This window comes from Oncorhynchus clarkii, chromosome 24 (assembly GCF_045791955.1).
Source record: "Oncorhynchus clarkii lewisi isolate Uvic-CL-2024 chromosome 24, UVic_Ocla_1.0, whole genome shotgun sequence".
NCBI classification, from domain to species: Eukaryota; Metazoa; Chordata; class Actinopteri; order Salmoniformes; family Salmonidae; genus Oncorhynchus; species Oncorhynchus clarkii.
In genome coordinates, this window is record NC_092170.1 from 6,416,517 (window position 1) to 6,436,284 (window position 19,768).

The window sequence follows — 19,768 nt, forward strand, 5'->3', positions numbered from 1 at the left end:
TTTCACGGTAAGGTCTACACCTTTTGTATTCGGAGCAAGTGACAAATAAAATTTGATTTGATTCCATTGTTATGGTTCATTGATTAGCTAGCTAGCTACATATCTTAACAAAAGACTCCACTATGCAAGTAACCATTTCGGGCGCTTCGTAAATTCAGTCTGACCGTTTACTCCGATTTCAGAGAGCTCTCTTGTCTGTGTGCCAAAGTTCATAATAATGTATCAATTTATGAACGCTCAACACCCATTGAATAAGGCTGGTGTCAGTAAACAAAGGCAAAAAAGCGTAATTAAATTGTTGCCAGCAGCACAGTTAGTCACCAACGTTCTGGATAACACGGAAACAGCCTAACCAGCTCTGCTACGTCGAGTAAAATAGTCAAAGTGGGGTGTCCTCTCATTATGTGTCTGCAAGTAGCTAGCAACTTAGCCAATGGTAGCCAGTTAGCTTGGGTGCTTGACTGCCGTTGCGATGTCAACCCTACTCATTGGCTAGAGCGTCCGGTGTGCGCTCTGAACGCTCTGAGAGCTACATGTTTTGAATTTACGAATGAACAATCTGACAGCAGAGTTGCAGTCACCAACGATCTGGGTAACATAACAGCCTAACCAGTTATGCTAGGGCAAGTAATGTTCAGTGAGCTGTTCAGTTGTGTCTGGAGGTAGCAAGTTCGCTTGGGTGCTTGACTTCTGTTGTTAGCAGTGGTGTAAAGCACATTTAAGTGAACATACTTTATAGTACTACTTAAGTTGTTTTTGGGGGTATCTGTACTTTGTTTTACTATGAATATTTTTGTCAACTTTTACTTCACTAAATTCCAAAAGAAAATAATGTACTTTTTACTCACACCCATTTTCCCTGACACCCAAAAGTACTCGTTACATTTTGACAGCAAAATGGTCCAATTCACACACTTATCAAGAGAACATCCCTGGTCATCCCTACTCTGATCTGGCGGACTCACTTAACACAAATGCTTCGTTTGTAAATTATTTTGGAGTGTGCCCCTGCTTATCCGCCAATACATGTAAAAAAATAATATGATGCCGTCTGGTTTGCTTAATATAAGGAATTTGAAATGGTTTATACTTTAACTTGTACTTTTGAGACTTAAGTATATATTAGCAATTCCATTTACTTTTGATACTTAAGTATATTTAAAACCAAATACTTTTAGACTTTTACTCAAGTAGCATTTTACTGGACGACATTCACTTTTACTTGAGTCATTTTCTATTAAGGTATCTTTACTTTTACTTAAGTATGACAAATGAGGATTTTTTCCACCACTGATTGTTCGTACAGAACGCTCGGATCAACCCTTAAAGAGATGGTTGGGGCTAAAGATTAAGAGGGTGTGAACTATGCTGAATGGGTGTACAGTAGACAAAGAAGGGCTCTCTGGTAGTAATACCAAAAGTGAGTTTACAAGTTTATCAACTTTCAAAGCTAAAATTACTTTCCCATTGTTCCTCAACTGTAGTGTTTGAAATATAATTTTGTAGCTTTGAGTCTCTACTTTTATCCAATGTAAAAAAAAAACACAATTTCAAATTTTGTTACATAAGACCGATTTGAGCCACGAATTGGTCACAAATTATTTTTTTTTATCATTCTATATGAAAAATGCATTTGTGGAATATTTTTCCAAAGAAAATGTTTTGTAGAATACAAAATGGGTAACATATCAACAATTCCTTCTGGGCAAGTCTGGACACTATATCCAAGGATAACCACACAAGATTTGGTAAATGAGTTGGCGTGTGAGTTTAACTTTCGGGAAAGGGTAGTTAAAGACAAGTACACTGAATTTAGACTACCAAATGCCAAACACCTATTTTGACCCAATCCCCATACCTTTAAAGTAAGTTACTAAATATAGTCCAGTTTGTAACATTCTCTATGAAATGGGCTTTTAAGTTGTGTTAATTAATGTAGGGAACTTTGAAATGATTGATGTGTCCATTTTAAAGTGGTTAAAAATAATTTAAATGTTCATGACGGTAGTATGATACACTAAAGAAAATATACATTTTCATCAAGTTTTTGATTTTTTTTAAATGAACCAAAATAAGAACAATTCTCAAAATTGATACAGTGCCTTCAGAAAGTATACATACCCCTTGACTTATTTCATACGTTGTTGTGTTACAGCCTGAATTAAAAACAGATTCAATTGTTTGTTTTCTGTCCCATCTACACACAATATGAACTTAGCTCTATTCTTTTTCATTTTATCCTAAAAAAAACTCCTCTAGTCCTTGCCGATGACAAGCATACCCATAACATGATGCAGCCACCACCATGCTATGAAGAATGGTACTCAGTGATGTGTTGGATTTTCCCTCAACATAACCCTTTGTATTCAGGGCACAAAGTTATTTGCCAAATTTCTTGCAGTGATGGACTCCATCCTAGCTGGAGGGGTGCTTTCATCTTATCTACCAACATAGACAGGGCTCTAACTCCTAGCCTGTTGCGACGAGCAATCCCGTATCCGGGAGCGTAATTATAGCCTCAAGCGCATTACCATAACGCAACGTTAACTATTCATGAAAATCGCAAATGAAATGAAATAAATATATTGGCTCTCAAGCTTAGCCTTTTGTTAACAACACCGTCATCTCAGATTTTCAAAATATGCTTTTCAACCATAGCAAAACAAGCATTTGTGTAAGAGTATTGATAGCCAGCATAGCATTAAGCCTAGCATTCAGCACGCAACATTTTCACAAAAACAAGAAAAGCATTCAAATAAAATCATTTACCTTTGAAGAACTTCGGATGTTTTCAATGAGGAGACTCTCAGTTAGATAGCAAATGTTCAGTTTTTCCAAAAATATTATTTGTGTAGGAGAAATCGCTCCGTTTTGTTCATCACGTTTGGCTAAGAAAAAACCCCGAAAATCCAGTCATTATAACGCTGAACTTTTTTCCAAATTAACTCCATAATATCGACAGAAACATGGCAAACGTTGTTTAGAATCAATCCTCAAGGTGTTTTTCACATATCTATACAATGTTAAATCCCTCGTGGAAGTTTGGTTTCTCCTCTGAACGACGTGGAAAAATGCCTGCCGCTGGAGATTGCGCACCAATTTCGACGGAGGACACCAGGCGGACACCTGGTAAATGTAGTCTCTTATGGTCAATTTTCCAATGATATGCCTACAAATACGTCACAATGCTGCAAACACCTTGGGGAAACGACAGAAAGTGTAGGCTCATTCATTGCGCATTCACAGCCATATAAGGAGACATTGGAGCACAGCGCCTCCAAAATCTGGGGCACTTCCTGTTTGAAATTTCATCTTGGTTTCGCCTGTAGCATCAGTTCTGTGGCACTCACAGATAATATCTTTGCAGATTTGGAAACGTCAGAGTGTTTTCTTTCCAAAGCTGTCAATTATATGCATAGTCGAGCATCTTTTCGTGACAAAATATCTTGTTTAAAACGGGAACGTTTTTCATCCAAAAATGAAATACTACCCCTAGAGTTTCAAGAGGCTAAGCTCCACAATGAAATAGGGTGCAGGCCAGGCAGTTAGCCAGCCTGCCAGCTTAGTGGAGTCTGCCACTAGCACAGTCAGTGTAGTCAGTTCAGCTATCCCCATTGAGACAGTGTCACTCGACCTAGGTTGGGCAAAACTAAACATGGCGGTATTCGCCTTAGCAATCTCACTAGAATAAAGACCTCCTCCATTCCTGCCAATATTGAAAGAGATTGTGATACCTCACATCTCAAAATAGGGCTACTTAATGTTAGATCCCTCACTTCAAAGGCAGTTATAGTCAATGAACTAATCACTGATCATAATCTTGATGTGATTGGCCTGACTGAAACATGGCTTAAGCCTGATGAATTTACTGTGTTAAATGAGGCCTCACCTCCTGATTACACTAGTGACCATATCCCCCGTGCATCCCGCAAAGGCGGAGGTGTTGCTAACATTTACAATAGCAAATTTCAATTTACACAAAAAAAAAATACGTTTGTCTTTTTTGTAGTCATAGCAAATAATATTCAAATTTTTGGTGATTTTAATATTCACATGGAAAAGGCCACAGACCCACTCCAAAAGACTTTCGGAGCCATCATCGACTCAGTGGGTTTTGTCCAACATGTCTCTGGACCTACTCACTGTCACAGTCATACTCTGGACATAGTTTTGTCCCACGGGATAAATGTTGTGGATCTTAATGTTTTTCTTCATAATCCTGGACTATCGGACCACCATTTTATTACGTTTGCAATTGCAACAAATAATCTGCTCAAACCCCAACCAAGGAGCATCAAAAGTCGTATTATAAATTCTCAGACATCCTAAAGATTCCTTCATGCCCTTCCAGACTCTCTCTGCCTACCCAAGAACGTCAGAAGACAAAAATCAGTTAACCACCTAACTGAGGAAATCAATTTAAACTTACACAATACCCTAGATGCAGTTGCACCCTTAAAAACTAAAAACATTTGTCATAAGAAACTAGCTCCCTGGTATACAGAAAATAGCTTCCAGAAAATTGGAACGGAAATGGCGCCACACCAAACTGGAAGTCTTCCGACTAGCTTGGAAAGACAGTACCGTGCAGTATCGAAGAGCCCTCACTGCTGCTCGATCATCATATTTTTCCAACTTAATTGAGGAAAATAAGAACAATCCGAAATGTATTTTTGATACTGTCTCAAAGCTAACTAAAAAGCAGCATTCCCCAAGAGAGGAAGTCTTTCACTTCAGCAGAAATAAATTCATGAACTTCTTTGAGGAAAATATCATGATCATTAGAAAGCAAATTACGGACTCCTTTTTAAATCTGCGTATTACTCCAAAGCTCAGTGGTCCTGAGTCTGCACAACTCTGCCAGGACCTAGGATCAAGGGAGACACTCAAGTGTTTTAGTACTATATCTCTTGACACAATGATGAAAAAAGTAATGGCCTCTAAACCTTCAAGCTGCATACTGGACCCTATTCCAACTAAACTACTGAAAGAGATGCTTCCTGTGCTTGGCCCTCCTATGTTGAATATAATAAATGGCTCTCTATCCACCGGATGTGTACCAAACTCACTAAAAGTGGCAGTAATAAAGCCTCTCTTGAGAAAGCCCATCCTTGACCCAGAATATATTAAAAACTATAGGCCTATATCGAATCTTCCATTCCTCTCAAATTTTTTGGGAAAAAGCTGTTGCCTTCCTGAAGACAAACAATGTATACAAAATGCTGTCTGGTTTTAGACCCCATCATAGCACTGATACTGTACTTGTGAAGTTGGTAAATTACCTTTTAATGGCATCAGACCGAGGCTCTGCATCTGTACTCGTGCGCCTAGACCTTAGTACTGCTTTAGATACCATCGCTCAACACATTTTTTTGGAGAGATTTGAAACCCAAATTGGTCTACACGGACATGTTCTGGCCTGGTTTAGATCTTACCTGTCGGAAAGATATCAGTTTGTCTCTGTGAATGGTTTGTCCTCTGACAAATCAACTGTAAATTGAGGTTCTGTTTTTAGGACCAATATTGTTTTCACCTCTTGGGGATGCAATCGAAAACATAATGTTAACTTTCACTGCTATGCGGATGACACACAGCTCTACATTTCAATGAAACATGATGAAGCTGTCACGCCCTGACCATAGAGAGCTTTTATTCTCTATGTTGGTTAGGTCGGGTATGATTTAAGGGTGGGTTATCTAGGTGAATTATATTTCTATGTTGGCCTAGTATGGTTCCCAATCAGAGGCAGCTGTTTATCGTTGTCTCTGATTGGGGATCATATTTAGGTAGCCATTTCCCATTGTGCTATGCGGGATCTTGTCTATGTATAGTTGCCTGTGAGCATTATATTGGCTTCACGGTGCGTGTGATCATTTTGTTGTTTAAAGTTCTCTATTCCAATATAAAGGATGGATACATATCACGTTGCATCTTGGTCCACTCCTTATAATGATTGTGACAGAAGATCCCACCACAAACGAACCAAGCTGCGTGGCCAGGAGGAGAAGACATCCTGGACTTGGGAGGAGATTATGGCAGGAGACGAAAGCCTTCCATAGAAGCAGACGCAAGAGGATCAACGGCGACTCCGAAGTTCACAACCACGACGGAAGCCCGAGAGGCAGCCCCAAAACATTTTTGGGGGGGAGCACACGGGTTGGTCGGCGAAGCCAGGGGCGAGTCTGAGAGTGAAGAGGAATATTGGGATAGACTGTGCGAGGAGTAGTTGAGGGGAGTGATGAGGTAGAGTGGATGGTTTGGTGTCAGGAGCAAGAGAGTCGCCGTGAGGAGCATGGGACCACCATGTTTTGTGGAGATATGCAATGTGTCTCAAGTGCGCATCCACAGCCCGGTGCGTTCTGTGCCAGCTCCTCGCACTTGCCGTGCAAAAGTGAGCATCCAGCCAGGACTGGTTGTGCCGGCTCAGCGCTTCTGGTCTCCAGTATGCCTCCTCAGTCCAGGATATCCTGCGCCGGCTCTACGCACTGTGTCGCCAGTGCGCTTCCACAGCCCAGTGGGTCCTGTGCCAGCCCCCGCCCCCGCGTGATTTAAGGGTGGGTTATCAAAGTGAATTATATTTCTATGTTGGCCTAGTATGGTTCCCAATCAGAGGCAGCTGTTTATCGTTGTCTCTGATTGTGGATCATATTTAGGTAGCCATTTTGCCATTGTGCTTTGTGGGATCTTGTCTATGTATAGTTGCCTGTGAACATTATATTGGCTTCACATTTCGTTTGTTCGTTTTGTTGTTTTCTTTTCCAAAATAACGGATGGAAACATACCATGCTGCGTCTTGGCCCACTCCTTATAACGATCGTGACAGAAGCCCCAAAATTGCTCTCGCTAGAAGCCTGTGTTTCAGACATAAGGAAGTGGATGGCTGCAAACTTTCTAGTTTTAAACTCGGACAAAACAGAGATGCTTGTTCTAAGTCCCAAGAAACAAAGAGATCTTCTGTTGAATCTGACAATTCATCTTGATGGTTGTACAGTTGACGTTACTCTGGACCCTGATCTCTCTTTTGACAAACATATCAAGTCTGCTTCAAGGACAGCTTTTTTCCATCTACGTAATATTGCAAAAATGAGAAACTTTCTGTCCAAAAATGATCCAGAAAAATGCATCAATACTTTTGTTACTTCTAACCTACCTAAAGCATTATATGGGCTTGCTCCTACCTATCTGTCCGATTTAGTCCTGCCGTACATATCTACACGTACACTACGGTCACAAGACGCAGGCTTCCTAATTGTCCCTAGAATTTCTAAGCAAACAGCTGGAGGCAGGGCTTTCTCCTATAGAGCTCCATTTTTATGGAATGGTCTGCCAACCCATGTGAGAGACGCAGACTCGGTCTCAATCTTTAAGTCTTTACTGAAGACTAATCTCTTCAGTGGGTAATATGATTAAGTGTAGTCTGGCCCAGGAGTGTGAAGGTGAACGGAAAGGCTCTGGAGCAACGAACCGCCCTTGCTGTCTCTGCCTGGCCGGTTCCCCTCTCTCCACTGGGATTCTCTGCCTCTAACCCTATTACAGGGGCTGAGTCCCTGGCTTACTGGTGCTCTTCCATGCCGTCCCTAGGAGGGGTGCGTGAGTCACTGAAGTGATCTTCCTGTCTGGGTTGGCGACCCCCTTGGGTTGTGCCGTGGCAGAGATCTTTGTGGGCTATACCTGGCCTTGTCTCAGGATGGTAAGTTGGTGGTTGAAGATATCCCTCTAGTGGTGTAGGGGCTGTGCTTTGGCAAAGTGGGTGGGGTTATATCCTGCCTGTTTGGCCTTGTCCGGGGGCATCATCGGATGGGGCCACAGTGTCTCCTGACCCCTCCTGTCTCGGCCTCCAGTATTTATGCTGCAGTAGTTTGTGTCGGGGGGCTAGGGTCAGTCTGTTATATCTGGAGTACTTCTCCTGTCTTATCCAGTCTCCTGTATGAGTTTATGTATGCTCTCTCTATTTCTCTATTTCTCTCTCTCGGAGGACCTGAGCCCTAGGACCATGCCTCAGGACTACCTGGCATGATGACTCCTTGCTGTCCCTGTTCTGCCAGCGGCTATGGAACCCTGAACTGTTCACCGGACGTGCTACCTGTCTCAGACCTGCTGTTTTCAACTCTCTAGAGACAGCAGAGCGGTAGAGATACTCTCAGTGATCGGCTATGAAAAGCCAACTGACATTTACTCCTGAGGTGCTGACTTGTTGCACCCTCGACAACTACTGTGATTATTATTATTATTTGACCATGCTGGTCATTTATGAACATTTGAACATCTTGGCCATGTTCTGTTATAATCTCCACCCGGCACAGCCAGAAGAGGACTGGCCACCCCTCATAGCCTGGTTCCTCTCTAGGTTTCTTCCTAGGTTTTGGCCTTTCTAGGGAGTTTTCCCTAGCCACCGTGCTTCTACACCTGCATTGCTTGCTGTTTGGGGTTTTAGGCTGGGTTTCTGTACAGCACTTTGAGATATCAGCTGATGTAAGAAGGGCTATACAGTATAAATACATTTGATTTGATACATGTTTTGGAATACTTTAATTCTGTACAGGATTCCTTCGTTTCACTCTGTCATTGAGGTTAGTATTGTATACCAACTACAATGTTGTTGATCCATCTTCAGTTCTCTCCAATCACAGCCATTAAATTCTGTAAACTGTTTTAAAGTCACCATTGGCCTCATGGTAAAATCCCTGAGTGGTCTCCTTCCTCTACTGCAAACAGTATCTTTGTGGTGACTGGCTGTATTGATACATCATCCAAAGTGTAATGAATAACTTCACCACGCTCAAAAGGATATTCAATGTCTGTTTTTATTTTGTTGCCCATCTACCAATAGGTGCCCTTCTTTGTGAGGCAGTAGAAAACCTCCCTTGTCTTTGTGGTTGAATCTTTGTTTGAAGTTCAATGCTCGACTGAGGAACCTTACAGATAATTGTATGTGTGGGGTACAGAGATGAGGTAGTCATTAAAAAATCATGTTAAACACTATTATTACACATAGTGAGTCCATGCAACTTATTTTGACTTTTTTTTTCTAAACTTATTTAGCCGTGTCATAACAAAGGGGTTGAATACTTATTGACTCAAAACATTCCTGCTTTTCATTCATTCATTTGTAAAAAATGTCTAAAAGCATAATTCCACTTTGACATTATGGGATATTGCGTGTCAGCCAGTGACACAACATCTCAATTTAATCAATTTGAAAATCAGGTTGTAAGATAATCAAATGTGGATAACGTCAAGGGGTGTGAATACTTTCTAAAGGCACTATACGTAGATGCAAATGTTTTATTTCAGCCAGTGGTGCCTGACTTTAACAGGCCTATTCTTCATTTCGCTCTTCAGAATAAGGTAGCGGTCACTGCTTTTTCAATACAATACACTAAGCATTCCCTTCACACCATTGACAACTTCTCAACAATCTGTTAATGTCACAAAGAACCTCATTCTTCAACTCTGGAGTTACAGCATCTGTTAAACTGGGACAAGAGAGAGAAGGGTAGTGTTTGAGAGGTTTGCCAAGGTCCTTAACAAAGATTATGTTTTACCTTTATTTAACTAGGCAAGTCAGTTAAGAACAAATTCTTATTTTCAATGATGGCCTAGGAACAGTCGGTTAACTGCCTTGTCCAGAGGCAGAACTACAGATTTTTACCTTGTCAGCTCGGGGATTCGACCTTGCAACCTTCCGGTTACGCTCTAACCACTAGGCTACCTGCCGCCCCAAAACTGTGTGGAAATTACATGACCCAGTATATGGTCTGTTTTATGCCAACCAATCCACACTATGCTGAAAATATGCATTCAAGGCCCAGTTTTGTTGAGAAAGAATCCAGGAAATAACTCATTCTGAAAAAGCTTTGGGGGATGTTGTGCGAGCTGTGAATTTGGTGACAAAGTTCAATGTGACAGAGTTCGTAATACATTTTCAGACAATGAAAGGTTTAACTTGAAGATAGAATTAAGTAACCATTTGTTGTCCCAATGTGCATAAACAATAACTTATAGTATAACAGAAATATCTAGCCCACACAGTAAGTACCAATATTGTCCCAAGATGAGTTAGAGCCAGTCTATTACTATCTCGGTATGCTAGCGAATGTAACATCATGTTCAAGATTTAAAATCACCCTATCACAGACGGACTTCTCGAGTCAGCTGATAAGTGCCGATTTCCTCTATGACCGTTGCCTATATTTGCAGAATGGTGCATTACAAAAGTACTGTTGTCTACACAAGTAATGAATACCTCAATAAAGAAATCCAATACACATTCACACGCCTGCTCCCCCTCCCTGGCGCTTGAGGGCGACACGCTGCCCGTCATTACGCACACGTCACCATCATTACGCTCACCAGCGCAATATTGGACTCACCTGGACTTTCCCCTTCTACATCTGTCTGTTCCTCAGTTTCTCCCCAGTGTCAGCATTATTGTCGTAATGTTTCCCCTGTTCAGACGCCATCCTTGTTTGTTTCATGTCAGTTATTTATTAAATGTTCACTCCCTATACTTGCTTCTCGTCTCCTAGCTTCTGTCCTTAAAGAATGTCCTTACACACATGGCTTTCAACCATCTCCTCTGTCCCACATTCCATCAACTGGAAACAAGTACTGTCTGTGGTGGGGAAAAAAGGAAAAGGGAAAATCTAGGGTGAATGTGGACTGTATGTGGGTGTATGTGTGAGAGAGAGTCTAAAATACCATTTCCTAAATCAAAATGTCCCCCCAATACATATAGTACCAGTCAAAAGTTTGCAACTCTCTTCAAGGGTTTTTCTTTATTTGGACGCTTTCCTACATTGTAGAATAATAGTGAAGACATCAAAACTATGAAATAACACATATGGAATCATGTAGTAACCAAAAAAGTGTTAAACAAATCAAAATATATTTTATATTTGAGATTCTTCTAAGTAGTCACTTGATGACAGCTTTGCACACTCTTGGCATTCTCTCAACCAGTTCCATGAGGTAGTCACCTAGAATGCATTTCAGTGGGCCTTGTTAAAAGTTAATTTGTGGAATTTGTTTGCTTCTTAATTAATGTGTTTGAGCCAATCAGTTGTGTTGTGACAATGTGGGGGGGTATACAGAAAATAGCCATATTGGGTAAAAGACCAAGTCCATATTATGGCAAGAACTACAATATGAATGAACTAATAGAAATGACTATTTATAATTAATCACATCACGGGTGAGCTTAGCATTGATCAAAATAATTGAGTAAAACACTCTCTGGAAATCGAAAGTAATCCGACAATGGGTCCGTTTCTGCACGCTGCCATTTTTTCTCTCTCACAGAAACCAAAAATAAGAAGACAAGATGAGTTTGGTCTGTTTATAGTATGCATGTTGAAGGGGTTGTCGTCTACCATCGTTCACAACCCACCATGCATTTCCGGAAGTTCTCAAAAAATGTGTGAACCCTTACTCACCTCATTTTGTTATAACATATTTGGTTCGACAGACGATTACATGAAACCCAGAATGCATTGTATGTCAACAAACATGGCTCCACACACAGCTGGAATTAGCTTAGCTCATCATAATCAGTACAACCTTCAAAAAAGTATTTTACACACATTTGTGCCCATTACAATCTGTGCAAGAATCGGAATGCCTGATTTGTCAATAGAACTTGAAAACGTGAATAAAACAGTAAATATATAAACAATTACCACACAAAACATTTTCTGATAGTCATTTACTGATACAATTGATGCGTGCCGGCAGTCAATCACGTAACCTCTCACTCCCACTCTGAGCCATTCAGTGTTGTTGTTTCTATATGTAGCTAGTGAGATAAGCTGTAGCATTAGCAACGTCTTTCAAAAGGAGACAACTCACAAATGCGTACATTTTGAAGATTTTTTAAAATTCTGACAATGAGTCTGAGTGTGAAAGTCAGGAATCAGATTCTGACAGTGAGGAGCTGCCCCCCACCAACCTCGTAGCCATTGAAAACCCTGAATCTGAGGACTCATTGTCCACTGACGAAGTCCCAGGTCCCTTTGAAGATGCTGTTGGTGATGAAGGCAGACCGACAGTGGATGAAGTACAGGAGTTCTGTGGTAGCTGGAAGGCCGCCAGCCATTTCACCCCTCCTGGCCCTGCGGTTTGCTTTGATGAGTCCCAGTCTGGAGTGCAATGCCCCTTGCCATTTCCATCTGAGGCAGAGTGCTTCAAGTTGTTTCTGACAGAGGAGCTGGTGGGAGACATAGTAGAGGAGACCAATCGCTGTGACTTGGAGCTACAGGAGAAGAGAGAGCCAGGAGTGAGTGGGAAACTCACTAAATGGGTGACAACCACAATTAGTGAAATGTATACCTTCCTGGTGACAGTCCTTCTCATGGGAATAGTAAAGAACTCCCTAAGAGAATACTGGAGCACGGATCCTATGTTTGCAACTCTCTTCTATGCCACCCTCTTTTCCCAAGACCGCTTCCTAGCTCTATTTCATCAACAATGCTACTGCCATCCTAAATGACCCGTTATACAAAATAAGAAATTACATCAGCATTTGGTCGAGTCTTTGTGTCATACAAGAACCTATGCACTGATGAGTCCCTGACGTTCTGTCAATATATTCCCTCCAAAAGGCAAAGGTTTGGTGTCAAGTTCTTTGTCATGTGTGACGTGAAGACAGGATTTGTCCATAAAATTATAGTTTACACAGGGTCCACCAACATTATGAGGGGCTTGGGGTGTCCGGGTCCATGGTGATGACCATGCTGCCTCTTCATCTCAGCAAGGGACACACTTTGTATGTGGACGATTGTTACAGCAGTCCCACATTCTTCCAGCATGTGCTCTCCAACAGAACAGGGGCCTGTGGCACAGTCAGGTCAAACAGGAAGGGGATGCCGGTATTCGGATGCAGGAAGATGCGGAGAGAGGAGGTGGAGTTCAAGGAGAACGGTCTACAGCTGGCAGTAAAGTGTGCATGACAAACGAGACGTCCATGTCCTCTCCACTGCCCATACAGCAACCATGTCGGCCACAGGGAAGGTGGACCACCTGACGGGAGAGAGAAAAATCAAACCAGACCGCGTGCTTGACTAACACCTCAAAATGGGGGCAGTGGATAAGGCGGACATGATAAACAGCTTTGTGGAATACACTCGGAAAAACGACCAAGAAGATATTTTTCCATCTGACCGACACTGCCCTCAATGGCCACATAGTTCACCGCCAAGTAACAGGTGAGATGATTACTGAACAAGGTATTTTTTGTAATTGGACATACAGTTACAAATCACATATAGAAACTACTAACGTAAAAAGGCACTTACTTTGATAGAAACGCAGCCTGGATTTGAGATGCTGTGCCCTAGACCGCTGCGCCACTTGGGAGTCATAAGGCCAGGGTAGCTTCAAAATACAACACAAGCTAAAACTTCTCTGATGCAATTAGCATTGTTTTACAGAGCTAATAGAAGATTGTAGTTAGCACGATAAGCACGATTGAATATAACACCATAAAGGTTATGAAATGAGTAACGTTACCTCGCGTGTCTGCAGTTATAAGGAATATACACAAATATATTATGCTCCATACATACAGTGAGCTGCAGTAGAAACACCATAACACCACATGCAGAAACTATTATAACGTAATAAGGCACTTACTTTGATAGAAACGCACACATTTCCAAAGTTATTATTGGTAACGAAAACAACAATGACTGCGATGCGGGCAACAGGTGGAAAATGTGAACACGTGTGTGCAGATCCTGCTCTGACGAGAGATGCGCAAGTGTCTGCAGACTTGAACTGCACAAATAATTGGGAAGTGCTTGGGGAATTTTGTCCGGGTCAGAAATGTCTAAAGAATTCATTGTCCGCAAAAGTAAAAAGGACTACTTTTATGTACAGTATATGAATGAGGAGGCGGAACACACCTCAATTGAAACTGTTCTTAGAAAATAAAAACTTGTTTGAAAATCATTTGAAATTGACAAGTTGAAAACAAGCCTATAAATAATGGCTTGAGGGCAGCGCGGATTAAATCTACTGCTGCGTAACAATCACATTCTGGAAAGGAGAGAACATTCTAACATCACGTGCATAAAAAAACTCATGCTGGGGCGACCATGAGAGACATTTGGAACTCACACATGAAAAGGTTAACACATGATTCCATATATGTCATTTAATACTTCTGACGTCTTCACTATTATTCTACAATGTAGAAAATAGCAAAAACAAACTGTGTCCAAACGTTTGATTCCAAACTTTTGACTGGTACTGCATATCGAACGCACTTTGACTCTCAAATTGACTGAGGTTAGCATTCATTTTCTGCTAGGCAATCACCTATTTCTGCACCTCGATGTTCCCCTGTGTTGATGACAGTCAGATCGTTCGATCTCCTGTCAAGAGGAAATACTGATGATTTCTCAATTTTATGACGTATGTAATAACGGCATTACGATGATTTAGCACAATGGCAGACAGGCATTACTCTCATGGCACACATCTCTCAGCAAGCCTTTAGGAGGGCTTTAAGGATAGCTGTAAACAGCCATAAACACCAGGGTCTAGCACTTTAAATAAGATATCCCATTCACACGAAGCATTCTGTTGGTTCAATGCCTGACTTGGATCAGATTCACAGGCAACAGACGGTGAAAAACACCACCAGAGAATCTGTGCAAATTGCAGTGTTTGTATTCATGTCGGCTTTGAGGGTCAGGGGGAAAAACACAAAAAGAAGTCTTGGAATTTAGTTTTCAGAAATAAAGCCTACTAGGTAGGGAAGTGAGGCTAACCCCGATACTAATGATGAATAACTCCATTAGGAGAAGGTTGTAGGACTGGTGGGGTAATATATATAGAGAGCTGGACTTTTCAAACCTCATTTATTTTTTACCTCTGGGATCCCTTTTTCCCTCTAAAGTAACTTGGATTGGCTGCCATTGTGTTACAACCATCGGGTAACACAGGTTATTGGCTACATGGTGCCATGAGGCAGAAATAGGCGAGGTGGGGATAGGGTGTGGGTGTAATAGGTTTGTATAGGGATAATAAATGAGGAGGGGATGGAGAGAATAAAACAGGAGAGAAGAAGGTGTAACAAGAAGGTAAATCAGCCACAAACAGGCCTGTTAGTCTCTAGGGAATTAATCCACTTTTTTTATTTTATTAGAAAAATTTCACACACCAGAAAAATTACATGTACAAAACTATAAGATTTGGAATTGCGTTATGTACAGATACAAAAGATAAAGCCAAATAAAAAGTGACGGAGAACACAGAAGGTGAGTCCCCAAGCAGTGAGCGTTTATTCCCCTTTAAGTCTGTCTGTTCGATTCAGTTCTCCCTGGGTTCAGCTCAAAGGTGAGAAAATAAATAAACGCAACACACAGGAGGAGAGGGTGATGAAGACCATTGTGACGAAGAGGTGGTGGTGATGCACAGACATGCGGTTCAGTTTGCTTAGTCCCTTCTGGTTGGAGTTCTTCCTCCTATATATCCTTGGGTCCTCGGAGTCTGGATGGACGAAACACAGCACATACCTGCAGAGAGAGGGGAGAGAGAGACAGGGAAATCAGTGAGGAATATGTTCTATTCTGGCCTAACGTCGGTTACGGTTGACCACACATACAACCCCACTTAATCCAGGTTGATAATTGAAAGGGCTTCATAAAGATCAGCCAACAATTTAGCCCCTGAAGTATAGTGATGATACTGGTTCCCCTTGACCAGTGTTAGATTCATCGAATCCCTGCCATACTAAGGCTTTATATATGTATATATATACATAATGAAACAGAGAACATTCATAACATGTCCATAAAGACAATAGACCCAAGTACATCAGTTTAATACAAACACAGGAAGCTTTCACAAACACTGGCAGCCATACGGCCACCGTGCTTGGACAATGCACTCGGATGGATCCACGCAGTGTTGTGTTCTACTGCTGTTTGATACAAATGTAAAATGACTGGTTGCCATGACTTGCAGCCTCCCTCACAGCACTGGCCAAACCGTGGTGGACATGCCTGCTGTGGCTATGAAACAAAACCGGATGACAAAACAACAACCCAGTGCCATTAAACAGCCATTGAAGTGACCGGATGCTTTCCCCAGTATAACGCAAGATTACATTTGGGACTCCTCGGCCTTAGACTCATCCTCAATGTCTCACGCACTGTCCACAGAACAGTGATAGGAGTTAAGCTGGTCAGCTCAGACAGCCGAGCCTGACTAAGCCTCGCATCGGGCTGGACATATCATGGCCATGGATACCTGGCTGGTGGTGAGCTGAAAACGAGCCTGGCAGACATTTTAAATTAACACTTTTGCTTACACATGGAACTAGGCACTTTGAAAAATGCTGCTGTATAAATCAATTCAAATTGTATTTGTCACATGCGCCGAATACAACGGGTGTGGACCTTACAGTGAAACGCTTACTTACGAGCCGTTAACCAACAGTTTTAAGAAAATACCTAAAAAGAAAATAAAAAAAAAGGTTAAAAAAAATAAGTCTGGGTTTCCGTTTGATTAGCTGTTCAGGAGTCTTATGGCTTGGGGGTAGAACCTGTTTAGAAGCGTCATGGAAATAGACTTGGTGCTCTGGCACCGCTTGCCGTGCGGTAGCAGAGAGAACAGTCTATGACTAGGGAGGCTGGAATCTTTGACAATTGTTTGGGCCTTCTTCTGACACTCCCTGGTATAGAGATCCTGGATGGCAGGAAGCTTGGCCCCGGTGATGTACCGGGCCGTACGCACTACCCTCTATATATAAGCTCTCTGGTGGCGTATCACTGTGTATGGCACCTGGAACTAGCTGGCACTGCAGGTGGTTTGAATTGGAGAGAAGAGGCTGAACAGGTGCGAGAGCAAGAGCTACAATTATGGATGCCATTTTGGAAATGCTGTTCCCTTGTATATCAGGCTAACATGTTTGTGCTGAAAGCACTGAGTGGACTGAGGCCTATAAAGTGGAGGGAGTTCAGAGGGTACTTATTTAAGCTTCTCAGTTGGCTGTATGTACTAGCATGTCAAAAAAACATAACTGCATGACAGTGTTTTCAGTCAATTATTGCTGACTTCACGAGGCAGAAGTAGATCGTCCATTCGAAGCATAGGTGGCCATTACATCTTCACCCCCAACGCATTCAAACAAACAATTTGCTTTTCAATAACAAAGTGTACTATAACAAGTGACTTGAATTGTTATTTTCTTAAACATTCCTTTATCCTGTGAAAAAATGTATGGCTGTAAGTGTGAAATATTCCTCTTCAAGACCTTAGTGACCATGGGTGTTCTCTGCCACTCCCTCCCAGCGTGGGAGCGTTGATAAAGGCAGCTAGCATCTACCCAAAGCAGAACCTGCCTTCTCTACTACTCTCTCATTGACACAGCAGGAGAGTCTCTCTTGAAGCACAACCAGACATTACGAAGCGCTTGGATTCTGCAAAAGTGCAGACATATATTTCTGTACTTCCTTACCCACTTTAAACGTGTAAGTATCAAACTGAGTAAGGGAGACCTATTTGTACACTAGATTATAGCATCGTACCGTAGCTTGCTTTTCATTAGACCTGCCACTTGTTCTAAACCATTCATGGTGTTGCATCACACACTATTTCTAGTGAGTGTATACGAAATAGCTTCGTTTACATCCATTTACAAACAAATGCCTGTTTCCTTGCGCTGAGCGTGCACCATTGAGCTATTTCTATGATCTTCTACCACCATCCGGGAGAAAGGATATTGGACCTGAATGAGGACCGGACCAACATTGCATCCGCCACTCTAGAAATGTTCAAGAAATTTGACAATGTTCCAAGGAGGGGTCAGTCCGATACACATAGTCAGACTCTTTTACTGTCACGCCCTGATTGGTATCACCTGTTTCTGTGATTGTCTCTACCCACTCCAGGTGTCGCTTATTTTCCCTGGTGTATTTATCCCCGTGTTTCCTGTCTCTCTGTGCCAGTTCGTCTTGTATGTTAGTCAAGTCAACCAGCGTGTTTTTCTAGCACTCCTTTTGCCATTCTCTTTTTGATAGTCTTCCCAGATTGACTCTGGACTACTTTCCTGCCTGCCTGATCATCCTGCCTGCCCTAACCTCGATTCTGCCTGCCCTTCGGTACCTTTTGGACTCTGAACTGGTTTTGATCCTTTTGCCTGTCCACGACCATTCTCTTGCCTTACCCTATTGGATTAATAAATATTGTAAGACTCCAACGATCTGCCTCTTGTGTCAGCATCTGGGTCTTGCCTTGTGTCATGATATTTGCACTACCCTAATTATGATTCCCATCATCACGCCTTGCTTCTCATCAGTACCTATTGATTATGCAATTCATTGTGGCCTGAACAGGAGATATAAATTGGGAGCGGCTGTATTATGGATTGCAATCCGCCCACTGGGGCAATCATCCAGTGATCATCTGAAATTAATAACCTCAGTGTGTCTGCCACACAAATCTCTCTCTCTCCGAATGCCATCCAATGCCTGCCGACCCAGACACTGTTCAGGGGGCAGACAGTAATTTATTCTCCACACCACCTTTCATCATCTCACCATTTTACATGGGATGTTGATGTTGTTGCTGTTTCACATTGTCTGGCTAGAGGGCGAGTGATAACAGCAGTATTTTGCCCTTGGTTTTAGGTGTCTTTTAGTCACCAAAACTGGCAAATTCTCTTTAATAAAACCATCACTGTGGTATACTGTGGTATTGTGAAGCTCCCGTAGCCTCCTCTGCATTTGCCCTGATCAGAAGAACATGATAAAGTGACAAAATGAAAACAAATAGAGCCTACAACCTAATGTCCCCTGCCGCCTCGCTTCTGCCCCATGATATCTGAGTCGAACATCATTCTGTCTCCCAAATAATAACAGAGCTTGTTTGCATAATGTTTGCATAGTGATGCCATAGCTGAGACTTCAGACAGTTCAGCACAGACCATTTAGCCTGCTGTTCTTGACTTTTATTAGTGGGGAGACCTCTGTGATCTCACTCTAAACAACCTGATCATTGATGCCAGGGACCTGTGATCATCAGGCGCTATGCCGCTGCTGATACATTGGGTAACAGGCTTTTCACTGCGTCATCAGCTTGAAGCAACGATTAGCCACATCACGATACTTTAATTGCCAGAGAAATGAGGCAGGAGACTTGACACAACTTAATGCTAAGTGTGGGAGGATGGAAAGATGGTTGCCATCAAGCCATACAACACGTCATAATTGATTTCTCCCAGGCCTATTTTAGCAAAGTGGTGATAGCAATCTAAAGTCTGCTGCAATCTCAATTTTGTTTGTTGTTTTTGTGCAGATCTTTTTTTGGGTGGGGGGGGGGGGGGGCGGCCTCCAGAGCAATAAGGATCATAGCACATACAGCCAAAAAATGTCAGCCCCCAACTTGATTCTGTTCTTGCTCAATACAAACACGAAGAGACAAGAATGTATAAATATATTTTTCTGGGCGCAGACCGGCTGTGTGACAAAAATAAACAGAATCCATGTCTTTGCAACTGTTTGGAAATAGGGCCAAGTTTAAATTGAGCTGCAGCACGCCTCCGAGGCCCAATGCTTCATACACACAGAGAGCAGAAACTACGTCCCTGATTAAAGCAGCCATGACAATAAAGAAAGCTGCAACATTTGCTAAATAAATTCCTCTTGCCGGCCTCTTGGTACAGTAGTAATTAATTACATTTGGCAGTGGTTGTGATATATAAAGCATCATCTGATTTTGGTTTGTGTGGTCTATGTATTGTAGGAGCACCATAATTGGCCTG

General features: G+C 42.0%; 1 protein-coding gene across 1 annotated transcript in view; it reads right to left on the reverse strand.

Moving 5' to 3' along the window:
* Positions 1–15,122: 15,122 nt before the first annotated feature.
* LOC139382533 (leucine-rich repeat and fibronectin type III domain-containing protein 1-like protein) overlaps positions 15,123–19,768 on the reverse strand; it is a 54,468-nt gene continuing 49,822 nt past the window's right edge. The window contains exon 6 of the mRNA XM_071126631.1: positions 15,123–15,518. The gene's annotated coding sequence lies outside the window, so the exon portion shown is untranslated. The remainder of the gene's footprint in view (positions 15,519–19,768) is intronic.